Here is a 21,082-nt window from a genome sequence, read left to right on the forward strand (position 1 = left end):
AACTAAGCAGAAGTTATAATTCATAACATCAATCACATGTTCTAATTTGTATTAATTGTACACTACTCAACCGCTACTTAGCAAACACGAATATGAATATAAACCGAGAAACATAGAAAATAGGTGTAGGAGTAGAACAGCACCACTATTCAATACGATCATCCAAAATCAGTCCCCCATTCCCGCTTTCTCCCGATATCCCTTGATGCAGTTAGCCCTAGAGTTATGTCCAACTCTTAATATATCCAGTGAATTGGTCTACACTGCCTTATGTGGCAGAAAATTCCACAGATTCACAACTCGCCGGGTGAAAAGGTTTATCCCCATCTCAGTCCAAAATGGCTTAGCCCTTATTCTTAAGCCTCTTACAGAATATCGAAATAAAAACAATAGCTACAAACATAGAAACATATAAATTAGGTGCATGAGTAGGCCATTCAGCCCTTCGAGCCTGCACCGCCATTCAAAATGATCATGGCTGATCATCCAACTCAGTATCCCGTACCTGCCTTCTCTCCATACCCCCGATCCCTTTAGCCACAAGGGCCACATCTAACTCCCTCTTAAATATAGGTAATGAACTGGCCTCAACTACCTTCTGTGGCAGAGAATTCCAGAGATTCACCACTCTCTATGTGAAAACAACATCGCGAAAAAATAGTATTAATGATAGTGTTCTCAGTTAAATGTCCGAATAACATTAGGCATACTTTTGTCCAAAAATCCATAATTCTGTACTGATGTGCATTTCCAGAAATTAGTATTCTGAAGGAAAAGCTGCGCATTGAAGGTGAGCAGTTCAATGCATAGCTATATTTCTACACTCGATTATGTCGTTGGTGATGACATGAATAATAAAGCAGTTTGTGTAAATATTGAACAATGCGCTGCAAAGATTAAATGAGAAATGTGGGCTCAACAGAGTAAAGTGTAGCTTTGGAAAGCAGATCCCTCCACGTGTCCAAAGCCCAAAACAATTTCTTTATGTCAATAAAACAACGCACAGTTCTCTCGTTTCCGCAAATGAAGTTATGATGTATAGCATCGCACATCATGTGTCTAATATCTATGGACGAGGATGCGAATTTCGTTTCAATGCCTATTTGAAAATTCCACTTTACTTCCTACGTTTGTAGCAAAAATTTCATCCAAGAATTTAGCTGGAGAGTAAATGGCCTGTCCCACGAGCATGCGACTCCATGCGGCAAGCGCGACCTAAAGGGCCTGTCCCACGAGCATGCGACTCCATGCGGCAAGCGCGACCTAACGTGGTCGCTTGAGCCGTACGGTTCGCGGGGCCGGTCCCACTTCGATCGCCGGAGCCGTATGGAGTTGTGCGGAGCTGGTCCCGACATCGCTCGGGGTTCATAAAAAAACTGACCGTGTTCAAAAATTCCGCGCGGCCACGGCCTGCCAGCCCGCAGCCGCCTCGACGCCGTACGTCACTCACTCGACCTCGGCGCGGCCCCCGCTTCTGGTTTGGTCGCGCTTGCCGCATGCAGTCGCATGCTCGTGGGACAGGCCCTTAAGTTGGCCCTTCTTACTTCTTCTTCGTGCGTGTGGCGTGCACAGCCTAAAGTTGTAGGAAGACTTGTTCTATTTGATCTTATTTGATTGTACACACCGGGTTGATTGCATTGGTCGAAACAGGGCGGACCACGTGAAGGTTGCAATCTCCCACCCCGGACATTCTTACCGATTTAATTATGCATTGCTCCCTCATAGTTATTCGTATCCGTTAAACACTCGTATCGCGCGTCTTTCTTTGAAATGTTCAGCGAAGGGCCTTTCTGAACACCTCTGAGATGTCGTATTCACCTCCACCCCTGGCAGAGCGATCCACGCACTCACCGCACTCTATGCACAAACCTTTTAATTTTCTAACTCTCACCTTAAAACTATGGCATCGAGTATTTGACATTTCCACCGCCGGAAGGGCGATCTGATTGCCTACCGTATCTGAACCACTCATACATTTATCACCCTCCCCCTCCCCTTCCCCTCCACCTCCATTCCCCCCTCTCCCCACACGCTCCACCCTTCCCCCTCCTCTCCCTCCCCCTCTCTCCTTCCCTCTCCCTCCCTCCCCCTCTACTGTCCCCTCTGCTCCATCCCCTCTCCCCTCCACCTCCCTCCACTCCCCCCCTCCCACCCTCCCCCCTGTGTGTGTGGGGGGTGGTTAGTGTGTGCGTGATACTGCAGCCCCCTCCCCCGCCCCCCCACCCCCCCACCCCCCCGCTACCGCGCGTTGAGGGGACGGAAGCCAACGGGTTCCCCTTGGTCTAGTTTCGATTAAATCTCGGCCGTGTGGCCATATTTAACCGGCATTTGTATAAGAAAAACCGCGGCTGCTACGCGGACAGGCACATTAATATGACTGTGGAGTCATATTAGAGTTTAACATAGTAGAACATATGATCTTTGATTTCAGGGCCAGACTGCAAGACAGAAAGTGAAGGTGAGATAATATGGAAAAACATTCACTATTCTTTACAACATTGGATGCAATTTGAAGCCGTGAGATTAATTTTAGGAAATCTGCTGATATATTGGTATGCCTTTCTGCAGTATTGCACGCAGGATTGAATACAGTCGAAATCGTATATCAGGCGGTATCACATCGAATACCTACGCGAAACAGAGCAGAAAATGTGGCAGAGAACGAGATGATTTACTATTTTGCAACTGGTGCATTATTTCCAAAGCTATTTGCATAAGCGGAGGTGGAATTTTGGTAAAATATTTCCTGCATTATTGATTTCATGCACAATGGAATACAATGCAATGACAACATTAAATAAATCGGGATGGACCAATGGAAATATTTATGAATTACACCAATAAACACAGGTGGAAGCCGAGTAGGAACATGAACATAACATAATGATCCAATAGAAATATTTACTAGTTACATCAGTAGACAATAGCGTGTTTGCGAGCAGAATTGAAAGTTGTCGTCAAATCGATGTATACAACGAGCGTTTGATATTAACTGGTCATTTGTACAGCGTGTAGAAGAGGCAATGAAAACAATTCGGACTCCTGCCACCTGCAGATATTTTCGGGTGACTCTGCAATTGTGGGCTGCATCAGTGAGTGGAAGGAAGCTGAGTACAGAGGTGTGGTCAACGCCTTTGTTGATCCAGTGCCATATTTTCGGGGCTTCCGCAACGGCGACTTCTCCCGCCCGCGTTGCGCGGTTGAGGATGACCTTGCATCGCCCGGCGCGGCTTTAAATGGCCGCGGGACTTGCGAGCGCCCGCCGGGGGCTCCAACATCAAGACCCGGAGCCCCGCCTTGCATCGCCCGGCGCGGGATTAATGGCCGTGGGACTTACCATCGCCCACCGGGGGCTTTGACTCTGACATCGGGAGGAGAATGGGGAGTGCAGGGGAGAGATAAGACTTTGCCTTCCATCACAGCGAGGAGGAGATTCGCTGTGATGGGTGTTTGTGTAAATTGTGTTGTGTCTTGGTTTTTTCTACTTGTGTGTATGACTGCAGAAACCAAATTTCGTTTGAACCTCAATGAGGTTCAAATGACAAGAAATTAATTGTATCATTGTATCATCACATTCGCTGCCGTGTGTTGAGCGAACGCCATGGACGCTAATAGGATTAACAAGCTCATTAGGAATGCTGGCTCCGTCCTGGCGGAGGAGTTTGATTCATGGGAAGTGGTCTTGGAGGGGATGATGTTCCTCAAACGTCGGAGCATCTTAGACAATAGATCTCACGCCCTCCATGGCAGATTGATCAACCCGAGGAGTACCTTCATCAAAGATGCAATACTGAACGACACAGGAGATATATTTTTTCCTGTAGCTATCGAACTGTACAACACCTCCACTTTCTGTCGTGGGGTAGACTGACGCTTCCCTCTCCCCCCGAATCTTTCCACATCCATACTCCTTGCACTCGTCACTTTCGTTGAATGTTTCAAATAACTTGTCGTGTTTCATGACATGTTGGCAGACCGATTTCCCTGCTGGATAAATAAAGTTCCATCCTATCGTATGGTGATGAAATGTAAACAGTGTTGAATTATATCCGTCTGATTGCTGCAGTGTATGCACCCGCCTGTTCCAAATAAACGCAAGTACAAAACTGGAGTTGTGGTAAGCCATCACTTACCACAACTCCAGAGACTCAGGCTCGACCCTGATCTCTAGTGCAACCCGTGTGTTGGTTGTAGATTCTTGCTGTGTCAACAAGCTTTTTTAAACCGGATGCTCACCAGCATTAAAGCAAAGATTTGCTCATTTTAGAAATTCAACACCTTCCCGAAAGCTCGAGAGGCAACGTTATTTTTGCTTTACTTTTTGACGTATTTCATGGCATAGCAGATAGACAATAGACAATAGACAATAGACAATAGACAATAGGTGCAGGAGTAGGCCATTCGGCCCAACGAGCCAGCACCGCCATTCAATGTGATCATGGCTGATCATCACCAATCAGTACCCCGTTCCTGCCTTCTTCCCATATCCCCTGACTCCGCTATTTTTAAAAGCCCTGTCTAGCTCTCTCTGGAAAGTATCCAGAGAACCTACCTCCACAAAGAATCTCTATAGATGCTGCCTCACCGGCATTTTTTGTCCAACTTCAATTTTTCCAGCATCTGCAGTTCTTAAATATCTGTGGGCACACAACCATGTGGCTGGACATTAAATATAATATTCACTTGTATTTGTTCTGAAGATGTGACGAATTCTGCATGAAATAAAATGATCTCACGATATGTCGATATTCTATCAGAAATAGGCATTCAAAAAGAAAAACTTCGAGATTGCGGTAAGTTGTTTGACGTTCACATTCGAAGATTGCGGTACGATAGTGTGAACAGATATTTCATAGAGACCTTTACTTTTAGTTTTAGAGCTACAGCACGGAAACAGTCCCTTCGGCCAACCGGGTTCGCGCCGACCAGCGATCCCCGCACATCAACTAACCTACACCATCTAGGAACAAATTTTTAATTACATTTAACAAGCCAATTAACGTGCAAACCTGTGCGTCTTTGTAGAGTTCGAGAAAACAGAAGATCTCGGAGAAAACCCACGCAGGTCACGGGGAGAACGTACAAACTCCAGACAGCAACCGTAGTCGGGATAGAACCCGCGTCTCCCGTGCTGCATTCGCTGTAAGGAAGCAACTCTACCGCTGCGCCGCCGTGACCAGTCATAGAGTCATAGACTGGTACTTTGGAAACAGGCCCTTCGGCCATCTTGCCCGCACCGGCAAACGTGCCCCAACTACACTAGTCCCACCTTCCTCCGTTTGGTCCATACCCCTCCAAACATGTCCTAACCATGTACATGTCTAACTGCCCCTTAAACGTCAGGATAGTCCCTGCCTCTGCTATCTCCTCTGGAATCTTGCTCCATACACCCATCACCCTAAGTGTGAAAAAGTTACCCCTCAGATTCCAATAAAACCCTTTTTGACAACCTTGCCTACTGGCGACGCGACTTTTAAGAAACCATGCACCTGCACTCTGCAACCCACACTACCATTCACTGTGCAGGTCTTGCCCATGTTAGACATCCCAAAATGCAACACCTCACATTTCTTAATGGAGCTGTGCCAATAGTACCGTGTGGTCTTTCTGAAATGTCCTGTACTTTGTGTGTTGGTGCTATATCAGGAGGTAGAGAAGTGAACGAATATCCAAAATGTATCTTCGACATGTCTTGCATTTTCTTACTTATCTATGCAGGTGCGGAGGGTATAATTTCATCTCAGAGACCTGGCGATTGAAACAAAAATAATAGGTGACTCATAATCAAAAGTAATGTTCTAGATCTCATTATTTGCAAATCATGTGTCTCACGAAGCTGTGCAGGTCAAAAATATAGGCACATATATGTTATCCAAGCAAACTTGAAATATAATCCTTGTATTTTAACAGAGATTTCGCTGGACAGGAAGGATGCGGGTAAGTATAATATGTATATGATCATTGCAACAGTTCACATGTTATTCCCAAGTCACCTATGTAAGACCAAAATAAATAGGAGCAGGATTCGGCCAATCGACCCATCGACGCTATTCCGCCATTCAATCATGGCGATGTATTTCCCTCTAAACCCCGTTATCCTGCGTTTTACCCGTAGTCTTTTTTACCCCTACTATTCAAAAACTATATTAAAAATTAAATTTAATAATTGGTTTCAAATGTTTTAAAGATGCGTTGAATTCTGTGTGAAATAACATGATCTTAAACCATGTCGATATTCCATTAGAAATAGAGTCACTGAACCGAAAAGTCAAACTGTGCGGTAAGATGCTTGACCTTAAGGCCGGAAGATTGTGGACAGATTGTCTGACTAATTGTTTCTGTAGGCAGGAGCGTCTAACACCTAGTTAACTTCTTCAACTGTTTGTATTTTGTTTGGCAATGCGCTATGGCGAGGTGGGGCGTTGATCCACTATAGAAACATAGACGCATAAAAATTGGGGCAGTAGTACGACATTCGGCCCTTCGAGCCAGGACCGTCACTCAATTTGAGCATGAATGATCATCCAAACGCAGTACCCTGTTCTGCTTTCTCCCTTTGGTTCAGTTAGCCCTAAGAGCTATAAACTAACTCCATCTTGCATACTTCCAGTGAATTGGCCTCCACTGCCTTCTGTGGCAGAGAATTCCACAGATTCACAACTCTATGGGTGAAAATGTTTTCTCATCTCAGTTCTTAGTGGCCTACCACTTATTCTTAAACCGTGACCCTCTGGTTATGGACACCCTCAACATCGGGAATTGTATTTCCTGCATCTCGCCTGGCCAATCCTTTAATGTTGTATATTTCTCTAAAGTCCCCTCTAATCCTTCCAACTTCCAGTGCATATAAGTCCAGTCGATCCATTCTTTCATCATCTGCCAGTCCCGCCATCCCGGGAATTAACCTGGTGAACCTATGCTGCACTTCCCCAGCAGCAATAATATCCTTTCTCAAATTTGGAAACAAAAACTGCACGCAATGCTCCAGGTGTGGTCTCACCAGCGCCCTGTATAACTGCAATTGGACGTCCTTGCTCACATACTGAAATCCTGTCGCGATGAAGGCCAACATGCCATTTGCATTTTTCACTGCCTGCTGTACCTTCATGCTTACTTTCATCGACTGATGTACAAGGACACATATATCTCGTTGCACCTCCCATTTCCTAATCTGAGACCTAATTTTTTTTCTTGTTCTTGCCACCAAAGTCCATAATTGCAGATTCTTGCTGTGTCAGCAAGCTTTTTTATCCGGCTGCTCACCAGCATTAAAGCAAACATTTGCTCATTTTATAAGTTCCACACTTTCCCGAAAGCTCGAGAGGCAACGTTATTTTTGCTTTACTTTTTGACGTATTTCATGGCATAGCAGATAGACAATAGACAATAGGTGCAGGGGTAGGCCATTCGACCCTTCGAGCCTGCACCGCCATTCAATGTGATCATGGCTGACCATCCCCAATCAGTACCCCGTTCCTGCTTTCCCCCCATATCCCCTGACTCCGCTATTTTTAAGAGCCGTGTCTAGCTCTCTCTGGAAAGTATCCAGAGAACCTACCTCCACCGCTCTCTGAGGCAGAGAATCTCTATAGATGCTGCCTCACCCGTTGAGTTTCTCCACCATTTTTTGTCCACCTTCGCTTTTTCCAGCATCTGCAGTTCTTAAATATGTGTTTGCACAAAACCATGCGGCTGAACATTAAATATAATATTCCCTAGTATTTAAAGTGCTCTGAAGATGTGACGAATTCTGCATGAAATAAAATGATCTCACGATATGTCGATATTCTATCAGATATAGGCATTCAGGAAGAAAAACTTCGAGATTGCGGTAAGATGTTTGACGTTCTCATTCGAAGATTGCGGTACTATAGTCTGAACAGATATTTCATAGAGACCTTTACTTTTAGTTTTAGAGCTACAGCACTTAAACAGTCCCTTCGGCCCACCGGGTCCGCGCTGACCAGCGATCCCCGCACATCAACTAACCTACACCATCTAGGAACAATTTTTAAATTACATTTAACATGCAAATTCACGTACAAACCTGTGCGTCTTTGTAGTGTGCGAGAAAACAGAAGATCTCGGAAAAAACCCACGCCGGTCACGTGAAGAACGTACAAACTCCAGACAGCAACCGGAGTCGGGATAGAACCCGCGTCTCCGGCGCTGCGTTCGCTGTAAGGCAGCAACTCTACCGCTGCGCCGCGACCAGTCATAGAGTCATGGACTGATACTTTGGAAACAGGCCCTTCGGCCATCTGGCCCGCACCGGCAAACGTGTCCCAACTACACTAGCCTCACCTTCCCCCGTTTGATCCATCTCCCTCCAAACATGTCCTAACCATGTACATGACTAACTGCCCCTTAAACGTCAGGATAGTCCCAGCCTCAACTATCTCCTCTGGAATCTTGCTCCATACACCCATCACCCTTAGTGTGAAAACGTTACCCCTGGGATTCCTGTTAAATCTTTTCCCTTTCACCTTAAACATATGTCCTCTGGACCTCGATTCAGCTACTCTGAGAAAGAGACTCTGTGCATCCAACTGATCTATTCCTCTCATATTTTTTACAGCTCTATAAGATCACCCCTGCGCTCCAGGGAACAGTCCCAGCCCACTCAACATTTCCTCATAGCTTCGACACCCTAGTCCTGGCAAAATCCTCATATATCTTTCTGGACTCTACACATATTTCCTACAACATGGCGCCCAGAACTTAACACAATACTCTAACCACGGTCTCACTAACGTCCTATGAAATTGCAACATGACCTCCCACATTTTAATATTCTAACTGATGAAGGCCGATGTTGCTAACTCTTTTTGATAACCTTGCCTACTGCTGACGCGATCTTTAAGGAACCATGCACCTGCACTCTGCAACACACCCTACCATTCACTGTGCAGGTATTGCCCATGTTAGACATCCCAAAATGCAACACCTCACATTTCTTAGTGGAGCTGTGCCAATAGTACCGTGTGGTATTTCTGAAATTGCCTGTACTTTGTGTGTTGGTCCTATATCAGGAAGTATAGCAGTGAACGAATATCCAAAAATGTATCTTCGACATGCCTTGCATTTTCCTACTTATCTATGCAGGTGCGGAGGGTATAATTTCATCTCAGAGACATGGCGATTGAAACAAAAATAATAGGTGACTCATAATCAAGAGTTATATTCTAGATCTCATTATTTGCAAATCATGTTTCTCACGAAGCTGTGCAGGTCAAAAATATAGGCACATATATGTTATCCAAGCAAACTTGAAATATAATCCTTGTATTTTAACAGAGATTTCGCTGGACAGAAAGGATACGGGTAAGTATAACATGTATAGGATCAGTGTCGGACTAGCCAGCGTGTCAGCTTGCCCGATGGCAAGTGGGGCCCCTGATGAAGTGATAGCAAGTGATGGCAAGTGGGCCCCTGTTAAATTATAGCATTGTAGTTGTGGGTGGGGCCCCCTTTGTCTCATGGCAACCAATATTTTTAGACCCAGTCCGCCACTGTATAGGATCATTGCAACAGTTCACATATTATTCCCAAGTCGCCTATGTAAGACCAAAATAAAGAGGAGCAGTATTCGGCCAATCGACGCATCGACTCTACTCCGCCATTCAATCATGGCGATGTATTTCCCTCTAAACCCCGTTAACCCGTTTTTACCCGATGTCTTTTTCACCCCTTCTAATCAAAAACTATATAAAAATTTAATTTAATAATCGGTAGTAATTCAAATGTTCTAAAGATGCGTTGAATTCTGTTTGAAATAACATGATCTTAAACCATGTCGATATTCCTTCAGAAATAGAGTCACTGAACCGAAAAATCAAACTGTGCGGTAAGATGCTTGACCTTAAGGCCGGAAGATTGTGGACAGATTGTCTGACTAATTGTTTCTGTAGGCAGGAGCGTCTAACACCTAGTTAACTTCTTCAACTGTTTGTATTTTGTTTGGCAATGCGCTATGGCGAAGTGGAACGTTGATCCACTAGAGAAACATAGAAGCATAACAAATAGGTGCAGTAGTACGCCATTCGGCCCTTCGAGCCAGCACCGTCATTCAATTTGAGCATGACTGATCATCCAAACGCAGTACCCTGTTCTGCTCTCTCCCTTTGGTTGAGTTATCCCTAAGAGCTGTAACTAAATCCATCTTGCATTCTTCCAGTGAATTGGCCTCCACTGCCTTCTGTGGCAGAGAATTCCACAGATTCACAACTCTCTGGGTGAAAATCTTATTCTCATCTCAGTTCTTAGTGGCCTACCCCTTATTCTTAAACCATGACCCTCTGGTTCTGGACACCCTCAACATCGGGAATTTTTTTTCCTGCATCTAGCCCGACCAATCCTTTAATTTTACTTCGGAGTCACGTGCGCAGGCGCGCCATTACGCCAGCAGTGCAACAGCGGCTTGCAACGGGAGTTAGGCTCTCCCGTTACAGAATAAACCGGACCGTCAGGTGAGTACCCTGAGGTCGGGTTTTCTTTTACAGGTGAGCCTTTTTCTGCTTGTGTTTTTTACATGCAGAGAAAAAGGCTCTGGAACAAAACTGTCCCCGTTCAAGGAGGAACGTATTCCCGTCGGGGGGAAGGGGGGCAGCAACAGGCGGTAGGAGCGTTACCCGGTGTTCCGTGATTCTCCGACACCGTGCCGAGGCCAGCCCGCTAGTACCTGAGCAGCGGGCTGGATGCATAGCCACTCGAGAGGCATCTGGCAGGTGTTTCCCGATGTCGGTCGGGACGTCTCTCCACCCGCACGGGGGGAGAGAGAGCCGCCTGAGCCGTTGGAGCGGCTCACGGAGCAGGTGCCTGCGAGACGCGCTGCTTGAGGGCGCTCTCGCTACTACAAGGCACAAAAGCTCCAGAAGAAGGCGGTAGGAACAATTACCGGGCGCACGCTATCCCCACACCGCGCCGCGGCCAGTCCCGCTAGTGCCTGAGCTGCGGGCTGGATGTTCAGCCATCCGAAGAGGCATCCGGCCGGTGGCTTCCGACTTGTCGGAGGGGACGTGTCTCCACCCGCATGGGAGAGAGACAGCCGCCTGAGCCGCTGGAGCGGCTCCTGGAGCAGGAGCTCCTGCGAGACACGCTACGTGAGGGGCAGTCTCGCTGGGGGTTCCGGCATACCCTCCACAGTGCCTAGGCACTGCCCATCGCTTCCTCCTTAGTGTGGTTAGCTTTGGGGTGACCAGTGGCTGGGCTGGTCATGAAGAGGGGTCACTGGCTGAACAATATCGGGAGTATGCTTGAGGTACAGGATCAGGAAGAGCTGCTGGGTGTGGCCGCTATGTGGCTCCACCACTAGCGAGATGGCTTTTCAGTCTCAACTGATGGCCAGCTTACTACCTGTCTTTTCCAAAAAACCTCTCCAAGACAGGTAGCCATGAGGCGTTGGTTTTATCACGCCTCCCCTAAATTGCATTTACTCAAAGTGCCCGCCATTATTGGGGGATACATTGAGCAGCGCATTTAACCTAAATATTTTAAAAATGCATTTGGTACCCTGACGTCGGCTATCATGTCCACCTGCTCATTCCAGCAGGGCAGGGTAGTATGGCAAAACACCTGACCCTACTGTTCAACTGTATACCTCATAACTTCTGAAATGAACTCACAAACCTGCCCTCAATCTATGAAATTAACAGGACTATGAGAACGCCGACCTCACAAGCACAGATCCTGCTACCTGGCACTTACCAAACCAGTCCTAAAAAACTGGACGAAGTGTTCAAACTATTCGGCACAAGAGGGCAGAGTCTGGAATGAGCACCACACTAAACCAGACAGCAGTACCTCTACGTGTCCACCAGGGGCGTCTACCTCATGGTACTGGTGAAAGCTCGGGGCCTGCATGCCAAACCCGTAGCATTTTAGGCCACGGCCCAGAGCAGGCCCCAGGGGAAAATGCGCCACCCCCCAACAAACATCGTCCCTACAAGAACAAGGAACCAGAAACCGAAGAAAACAACAATGAAGACAGATAAGTATGGTTCCTACCATCACATAAAGGTTAAGGGTTGTACTAACAAGGGGTGGATGAATCACGCCTGGTTAGGAAGCTATCACTCTTGGTAGTTATATACCAAAAAATAAATACAAGGGGAATAGAATTAATATCTTGCCACCAATTCAGCAAGCACCCCAAGTGGTCTACCCTCCCACGATGGTGAATGTCGCACCATCGTTGATAAACCACTTGAGTATTTCACCAGGTGTACCCATTCATGGGATTTGTAACTACTACCATGGATCCAAGGATACTTTATGGTAGACATCGACCTTGAAGATGCACACTATTCAGTACCTTCTCATATAAGTTTCGGAGCTACCGCAATTACCTGGATGGAGTAATCATGATGAGCGTTGCGGCATTTAAGTCAAAGTTATCCAGAATCAACTAGCCCTGACACTTAGAAACATTCCGTCATGGCATGTCTATATATTAACGACAAACTATCCTTGGATACAGCTTTAGCTGCATCGCTTCTCGGCCTTTTGGCTAAGATCAAGTGTAGTATCTGTTCTTATCAGTTTAATAATCTGATACGTCCCTTATCTAGGGACCATATATTAAATTGAATTTTGGAACAGGGAGATGGAATAGGGGCTTGCTCCGTCCACTCCACGCATCGACCCAGTATTGCAGTGCCTCTGGGAACGGTGCACAAAATATATATCCAGATATTTACGTTGACCATCCACAACGTTGTTATCTGGTATTCATTAAGACTATCAGTCATGGTGCATTAACCACCAATCAACTACGTGGCAAAGTAATTGGGAATACCAGCTACTGAACTTTGTACCTTTCCTATGAGCTGAGATACTAGTGTTCAAAACTATCTCCATACCTGTAATATGGGGGCAAATGGATTAATCTGTAGTGTTATCATGGAATTTATCGGCAGGAAGGATTATGGTTGTACACTTCCACCTGTTTTGAGTAACATCTTATGTGTCCTGATGTGTTACTGAGCTTGTAATACTTAATGCCAATATGAATTGACTTAAACATGTTATATATTAACTTACTTAATTCTAGTGAAGCATTTGCTCAGTAATCCACCAAATTTGCATGTTCGTTCATAAGATAACAACATCACAGTGGTGGCATATACCAAACCACTTGGGCGGAGAACATCGATATTAGGTGACAATTTATTAACAATTGGAAACCGTATGTCGCAAACATGTTTGACCATCAGTAACTCACCTATCAGGTGAGCTAAATACTGTAAACATACATTTAAACCAAAAATATTTGCTGAAATCACTAAGCAATATCGACACCAGATATCGATTCCTTATATCCAATTAAATCACCACGTACTAACTTACGTCACATGAAACCAATCTCAAGGCAGCGGCAATGGAGACATTCCCGCGTATTGAGGGGTGGGGGGAACCTAATCTCTATGTTTTCCTTACCTTCTACCTCTTCAATAGGTACTACGGCTTCATCAGTCGGGTACTACGCAAATTACAGTGGACCAAGTCCACAAGCATGGTTCCCAGTGATCCTCGACATGGTCATTAAAAGAATTGCAGAATTGGGAAGACCATTGCTGTGCTTGGATCAACAGCACTATCAACCTGATGACAGCATTCCGTCGCATATCCTAGGGAACATACCTGAGGAGCATCAAGAAATGGTACACTGTTTTCCAAAACAGGAATTACACATTCAACTATAACAAAAAACTGTACTGGAGCTCCTGGCAGGTCTTCACCACAATGAAGGACATGTTCTGTTAGCCTACTCAACTTGGGTACCGCTCACTGGTGATCAGATACAGGAGAGGTATATCAATCCATTCCCCAGAAATAGGTACACCCAAATTGGGATGTCAGTGAAATCCTGACATACCTTAGGGGATGATCACCAGCCAGGTCATTCACCCTGGAACAGCCTACCCTGAAGATGGACATGCTGGTGGCCTTACATCAACACAAAGAGCCAGCTCTCCCATCTACTGCGATGGGACAACATGGTTATAACACCAGATAGTGTCACATGCCCATTCAAGGGTTGGCCAAACAGAACAGACCAGGAACATCAAGTCCAGTCATGAAATTCCGGGCATACCCACCTGAACCACGTTTTATGTGTCATGACCCACTTAGAGATCGACACAATAAGGAATACCGAGGGAGAGGAAAAAGCCTTATGGGTCAGCCACAGGAAACCTCATGGTCGGGTGACGAGCTAAACTATCTCTAGTGGCTCAAGCAGGTACTGGGAGTTGCTGGAGTAAATACTAACGCGTATAAAATCTTATTCCACCAGGACAGCTTCCACGTCAGTAACTAAGAGGATGGACGAGCCTATGGACCACATCCTGGCTACTGCAGGGTGGTCTAGGGAGTATACGTTCCAAACTTTTATAACAAACCACTGACAGAACCTGTATCGTTTGCAGCAAAAGAATCTGCAAAATATATATAATTTAAGCCCGGGGGAGCAATTGGTCTTGTTGTTGTTAATAACACCATTATTGTTTTTACAAACAGATTCATGGTTGATTACGATAACATACTGCCTCCCTCGAATGACTTCGGCAGCGAGTGAAGTATGAACTGTTACACGGTTTGAAATCACAGAGCTTTGAAGTCTTCACGTAGTCACTCACGTGACTCCGAAGTAAAATAGTAAGATTAAACGAGAATTTACCAGTTTGAAGTTTGATCTGTATTTTATGAGGAGTTACGATGAGGGATTACGTGCCCTCCGCTCCCACCCTCATTATATGGATCAAACTAATAAATTGATGTCTCCTTATCTTTACTATGTTTACTTCAAATAACTGTGTCTATCTGTGATTCCACACCGCTGCTTGGAAGTATGCCGCGCCTGCGCACTGAGCGGGTTCTTCACGTAATCCCTCATCGTAACTCCTCATAAAATACAGATCAAACTTCAAACTGGTAAATTCTCGTTTAATCTTACTATTTTGTATATTTCTCTAAAGTCCCCTCTAAATACTTCCAACTTCCAGTGAATATAAGTCCAATCGATCCATTTTTCATCATCTGTCAGTCCCGCCATTCCGGGAATTAATCTATGCTGCACTTCCTCAGCAGCAAGAATATCCTTTCTCAAATTAGGAAACAAAAACTGCACGCAATGCTCCAGGTGTGGTCTCACCAGCGCCCTGTGCAACTGCAATAGGACGCCCTTGCTCATATACTGAAATCGTGTCGCGATGAAGGCCAACATGCCATTTGCATTTTTCACTGCCTGCTGCACCTTCATGCTTACTTTCATTGACTGATGTACAAGGACACATAGATCTCGTTGCCCCTCCCATTTCCTAATCTGACACCTAATTTGTTTTCTTGTTCTTGCCACCAAAGTTCATATCTCCACATTCATCCACGTTATACTGCATCTGCCGTGCATCTGCCCACTCAGCCAACCAATCCAATTCAACCTGCAGTCTCATAGCAGCCGCATTGCAGATCACACTGCCACTCAGCTTTGTGCCATCCGCAAACTTAGCGATGTTACATTTAATTCCTTCGTCTAAATCGTAAATAGATATTGTAAATAATTGGGGTTTCAGCACCGATCCTTGTGGCACTCCACTATTCCCTGCCTGCTATTCTGAAAGGGACCCGTTAATTTGTATTATTTGCTTCAAACGTGATATCTGCGACATCTCCTGTACTTTCGTGCGAAAAGACTAAACACCATCAATGATCTGGCGATTGAAACAGAAATAACAGGCGATACGTTGCTATCCATTGCATTCCAAATCACATAATTCGCAAATGATATGTTCGAGAAAGCTTGGCAAATCAAAACTATAGGCACATGCCTTTTCCCCAAGCAAACTAGATAAACAATGTGTCATTTTTACAGAGGTTTCGCAGAGCAGAACGGAAATAGGCAAGTACAATGTGGAAGTACATCTATGCAATATTTAAACAAATATTTTAGCAGTGCACATGTTAATTCTAAATGTCCTAGGCAAGCTGCTTCACACTAAAGGGATTGTACTCATTATTGGAAGCGCTGGGGTTACATTAGGAATAGAAACGGCTCAATGCATTCGCTTTATAATACTTGGAGTCAAAGCAGTCCAAAAATACTGCGGTGGGGTTTTTTCAGGATATTGGAATATTGAAAATAATTTAATGATGTGAGCTCAGTGACCGGAAATCGGTTACTATTTTGCCATGCCCTGCAGTAGTTTTGCCGGCAGGGTGGGATACAGTCGAAATCGCAAATCAGGCAGTGTTATGCCCCTGTCCCACTTAGGAAACCTGAATAGAAACCTCTGGAAACTTTGCACCCCACCCAAAGTTTCCGTGCGGTTCCCGGAGGTTGCATGTGGTTGCCGGAGGTTGCAGGAAGTGGAACCAAGTAGGGAGACTGACAAAAACCTCCGGGAACCTCCGGGAAGCGCACGGAAACCTGGGGTGGGACATAAAGTCTCCAGAGGTTTCCGTTCAGGTTTCCAAAGTGGGACATGGGCATTACATACAGTATAAAATACAAAGCAACAAGCAGAGAACGCGATTGAAATTATTTTGTATCCTGGTACATTATATTCAGAGTTGTTTGGGTAAGTGGGGGACAAGTAATAGTAATATAATTTCTGCATTGATTATTTGTAAGATAATAGAAAAAGACACATTTTCATGATCAACACAGGAAGAGTAGGCGCAAGAACATAACTTTACGAATCAATGGTACTATTTACTAATTACATTAATAGAATAGCGCAAATCTTAGCAGAATGGAAATCACATTGGATATAATGAGCGCTTGAAATTTATTGATCATTTGCACAATTTGGAGAGGAGGAAATGGGCCGGCAAATGTTTTGGATTACGGAAGCTGCAGTGCACGCATCTGCTTGTTCGACCAAGCGGAGATACAAATCCAATAAACCTGTACGTCTTTAGAGGAAACCGAAGATCTGGGAGAAAATCCATGCCGCCAAGGGAGAACGTACAAACTCCGTACAGACAGTTCTCGTAATCGGGATCAAACCGGGGTCTCCGGCGCTGCAAGCGCTGTCAGCTAGCATATTTGACGTTTCGCTCTATTTTGTTTTACTATTCTGTGGCCGCATCTTTTTTTTAATTGGCTGCTCTCAAGCATTAACCTCAACCACAACATCTTAGAAACTCCACACCTAACAGAAGTTGTGAGAGACCTGCAGCAACCGTATTTTGCTTTCCGATTTGGCATATTTCATGGGATAACTTGCATTAAATTATTAATTATAACCCCACGTGGCGGAACATCAATGTTAATATTCCTATGTCTTTAAGTGTTCTCAAGATGTGACGACTTCTGATTGAATTAAAACGATCTCAAGCAATATTAATGTTCTATCCGAAATAGAAATAGCGACACAGACAGAAAAACTCAAAGCTTGCGGTGAGATGCTTAACATGTAGCTTCGAAGATTGTGCAAATATATTCGGGTCAGATATCTAAGTCTTACGGACAACTAGAATTTCGCTGTCTTCGTTAAGCTGTCTGTATTTTATTTGCCGATGTTCTACAACGAGTGAAAGTGGTGATCTGAAACCCAGAATTTAGCTGTGGCGTTTCCTGCATGTTCTTACTTATTTATGTGCCTCCGGACAAAGAAGAAATTCCGTCAGCGATCATTTGATGGAAGCAAAAATAAGGGGCGATTAAATACCCTCTATCAGATTTCCGATCTCATAATTCGCAAATCATGTGTTCGAAACGCGAAAAATAATCAATACATGTGTATTTTTCAACAGAGGATTTGCTGACCAGAAAGGTTGAAGGTATGAACCATTTCTACTGATGAATATGAATAGGGACATTTTAACATTGCACATATTATTTCTAAGTCCACTGCGAAAGGCCACAATATTATAAGAAATAAATCAGAATTAGGCTATTCAGCCCATCTCCAACCTCCCGCCTTCTCCCACTAACCTTCGACGCCATGCTAACCAAAAACATCCGTCAGGACTCTGATCAAAATTAATGTTCCGTTGTGTTATAATAGCTCTAAAGATGCGATGAATTATCTTTTAAGGAACATGTCCTTAAGCAATATTGATGTTCCCTTAGATATAGAGTCACTGAATGAAAGAGTCAAAGAGTGCGGTAAGATGCTTGACGTTCTGGCTGGAGGATTGTGGGCAAGTTGGCTGTCCGGATATCCCTGTAGACATGTCGACCAACGCTTGGTTGACTTCCTGTAACTACTTGTATTTCGTTTTCTAATTATCTACAATGAGCCAAAGCTGTGATGTGGCATCCAAAATATTAGCTGCGACATTTCTTGCAATAACATGCTTATCCATGTGTTCAAAGAGTAAACCTCGTCAGATATCTAACAAGATTGAAACAAAAAATAATAAGCGATTCTTTATCATCCCATGATATCCCAAATCGCATAATTAGTGTTAGGATTAACCTTAATTAGCAAATTATGTGTTTGATTAAGTTCTGCATATTAAAACATAGGCAGATAAATTGTTCCCAAATAATAATCAATCCTTATATTTTGCAGCCGAACATGTGACCAAACTGGACCTAGGCAAGTACAATTACATCTAAGAAACATTTTAGCACTCCACATGATATGTCTAAATCATCTATGTTAGCTACTTCTCTAGCTGCATAAACTTATCATACAGAAAATTGGAAGTATCGCATTTTTATGATTCATAAAAACGACTCCATTTATTGGCATTGCGGTACTTGGAGGAAAGCTATCAAATTCCAAGACCATTCTAACGTAATAATTATTAATCTTTTATCCCACTGTTCTTTCTATTGATCTATGTGTATGTGTGCAAGGAATAAATTCGGAAATAATCTTACGAATCCCAGACAAAGAATAAGTATGTCAATACATTATATTCCAATCCATATAATTCGGAAACCATGTATTTGACGAAATTCTGCATATCAAAATACAGACACATATATGGCCCACAAGCATACACGCATACACGTTTATTATTCATATATCTATATATATATATATATACACATATATCGTTTAATCATATCAAATTTAATATATCAAAATAACGTTTTGTTATTATATATTTTTAAAAAACGTTATTTTGCTTTACTTGGTGACATGTTTCACGGGATAGTTTACACTAATGCATTAACTTAAAATATGTGGCTGGACTTTAAAATTAACATTCCACCGCATCTTAAGTGTTCTGAAGATGTGACGAATTCTGCTTGAAGTAAAATTATCTCAACAATATTGGCGTTCTCTCCGAAATAGAGAAAGTGAAAGAAGAACTCAAAATCTGTGGTAAGATGTGTCGGAAAGAACTGCAGATGCTGGTTTGAATCGAAGGTAGACAAAAACATGCTGGAGTAATTCTGCGGGGCAGGCAGCTTCTCTGATGATAAGGAACGGGTGAAGTTTCAGGTCGAGACCCTTCTTCAGTCTGAAGATGTGGCTCGACCCGAAACGTCACCCACTTGTGGTAAGATACTAACGTTCAGTCCGGAAGATTGTGGAAATATCGTCTGGCCTGATATCTCAATGGATCATAAGATCAAAAGTGATAGGATCAGAATTAGACCATTAGGCCCGTCAAGTCTACCCCGTCATTCATTCATGGCTGATCTATATATCCTTCCTAACCCCATTCCCCTGCCTTCTCCCCCATAGCCTCTGACAGCTGTGCTCGACCAGAATCGTTCTGTGCCTTAAATATATCCACTGACTTGGCTTTTCTGCCTTATGTTGCAAATAATTCCACAGATTCGCCACTCTCTGACCAAATAAATACCTGCTCATCTCCTTCCTATAAGAACATCATTTTATTCAGAGGCTGTGATCTCTAGTCCGAGACTCTTCCACTGGTGGAAACATCCTCTTCATATCCACTCCATCCAAGCCTTTCACTATTCTGTATTTCAACTAATTCTTCTAAACCGCTGGGAATACAGGCCTAGTGCCAACAAACGCTCATCATAAGTTAACCTACTCATTCCTGGGACAATTTCTCCAAACCTCTGGTTGACCCTCTCCAGGGCCAGCACATCTTTTCTCAGATATGGTGCCCAAAATTGCACGGACGGAGTGGACCAGCTGGAACTCCGCTGTCTTCCTTAAGCGGTTTGCATTTTGATTTGATGACGTTCTACAATGTCGTACACCGATAATCTAATACCAAAGAGTTAGTGGCGACATATCTTGCAGATTCTAAACGCATACGTTCAAATAGAACATTACGTCAATGATCAGGTTTTTGAAGCACAAATAAGAGACAATTTATTATAGTACTTTATATCTCATAACTCGCAAATAATGTGTTTGACGAAATTTTGCAAATAAACAATATAGGCACATATATTTTCATTAAGCAAACACGAAAATCAATCAAAATATGTTTTGTTTTTTTCCAATAGAGAATTCGCTGACCCGCAAGGACACAGGTAAGTTCAACTACATCTGAGAATCATGCATAGGCCCATTTTAATATTGCACACATTATTTCTAATTCACTATGTAAGATCATAAGATTAAATGTCAAAGGAGCAGCATTAGGCGATTCGGTCCATCGAATTTACTTCGCCATTAAATCATGGCTAACCTATCTTTCCTTCTAATCTCCATTCTCCCGCCTTCTCTCCGCAACAATTGACGCACGTACTAATCGAAATCATGTGACTGGACTTTGATTTAAACTTAACATTCCGTCGTATTTTTAAAGCTCTCGTTTCGCTTAATTCTGCTTGAAGTAACATGGCTTGTCGATGTTTCCTCAGAAATAGATACACTGAAAGGAAACCTCAGGTTTTGCGGTAAGATGGTTCTCGTTCCGGTTGGAAAATGGTGGACAGATTGTCTGCTCAGTTGTCTCATGATCGACATGAGCGACAAAAACATCTTTGGCTTCATAAAACGGCGTCTGTTTCCGTTTGCCCGTGCTATGCAACGAGGTAAATCAACTGTGTCCAACACGTTGGTTCCGACATTACTTGTACCTTTTTGCTTATCTTTATCTGGCTTTAAGGCATCAAGTGGCGGCGCTGCCTTAGCAGCTGCAGCTCGCCTGCAGTCCGCCTGTTCTTTCTTTTTTTGTTATTTTCTTG

The 21,082-nt window shown here is 43.9% G+C and overlaps 1 protein-coding gene and 1 non-coding gene across 4 annotated transcripts in view; one reads left to right on the forward strand and one right to left on the reverse strand.

Annotated features, from left to right (window-relative positions):
* LOC116990128 (zinc-binding protein A33-like) overlaps window positions 1-21,082 on the reverse strand; it is a 1,164,093-nt gene that overhangs the window by 547,072 nt on the left and 595,939 nt on the right. The gene's annotated exons all lie outside the window — the stretch shown is intronic.
* Window positions 12,489-12,680, forward strand: LOC116990255. Its single transcript, XR_004416499.1, has one exon. It is a non-coding gene; the product is annotated as a U2 spliceosomal RNA (small nuclear RNA).

The sequence above is a fragment of the Amblyraja radiata genome, chromosome 30 (genome assembly GCF_010909765.2).
Source record: "Amblyraja radiata isolate CabotCenter1 chromosome 30, sAmbRad1.1.pri, whole genome shotgun sequence".
Taxonomy (NCBI): Eukaryota; Metazoa; Chordata; class Chondrichthyes; order Rajiformes; family Rajidae; genus Amblyraja; species Amblyraja radiata.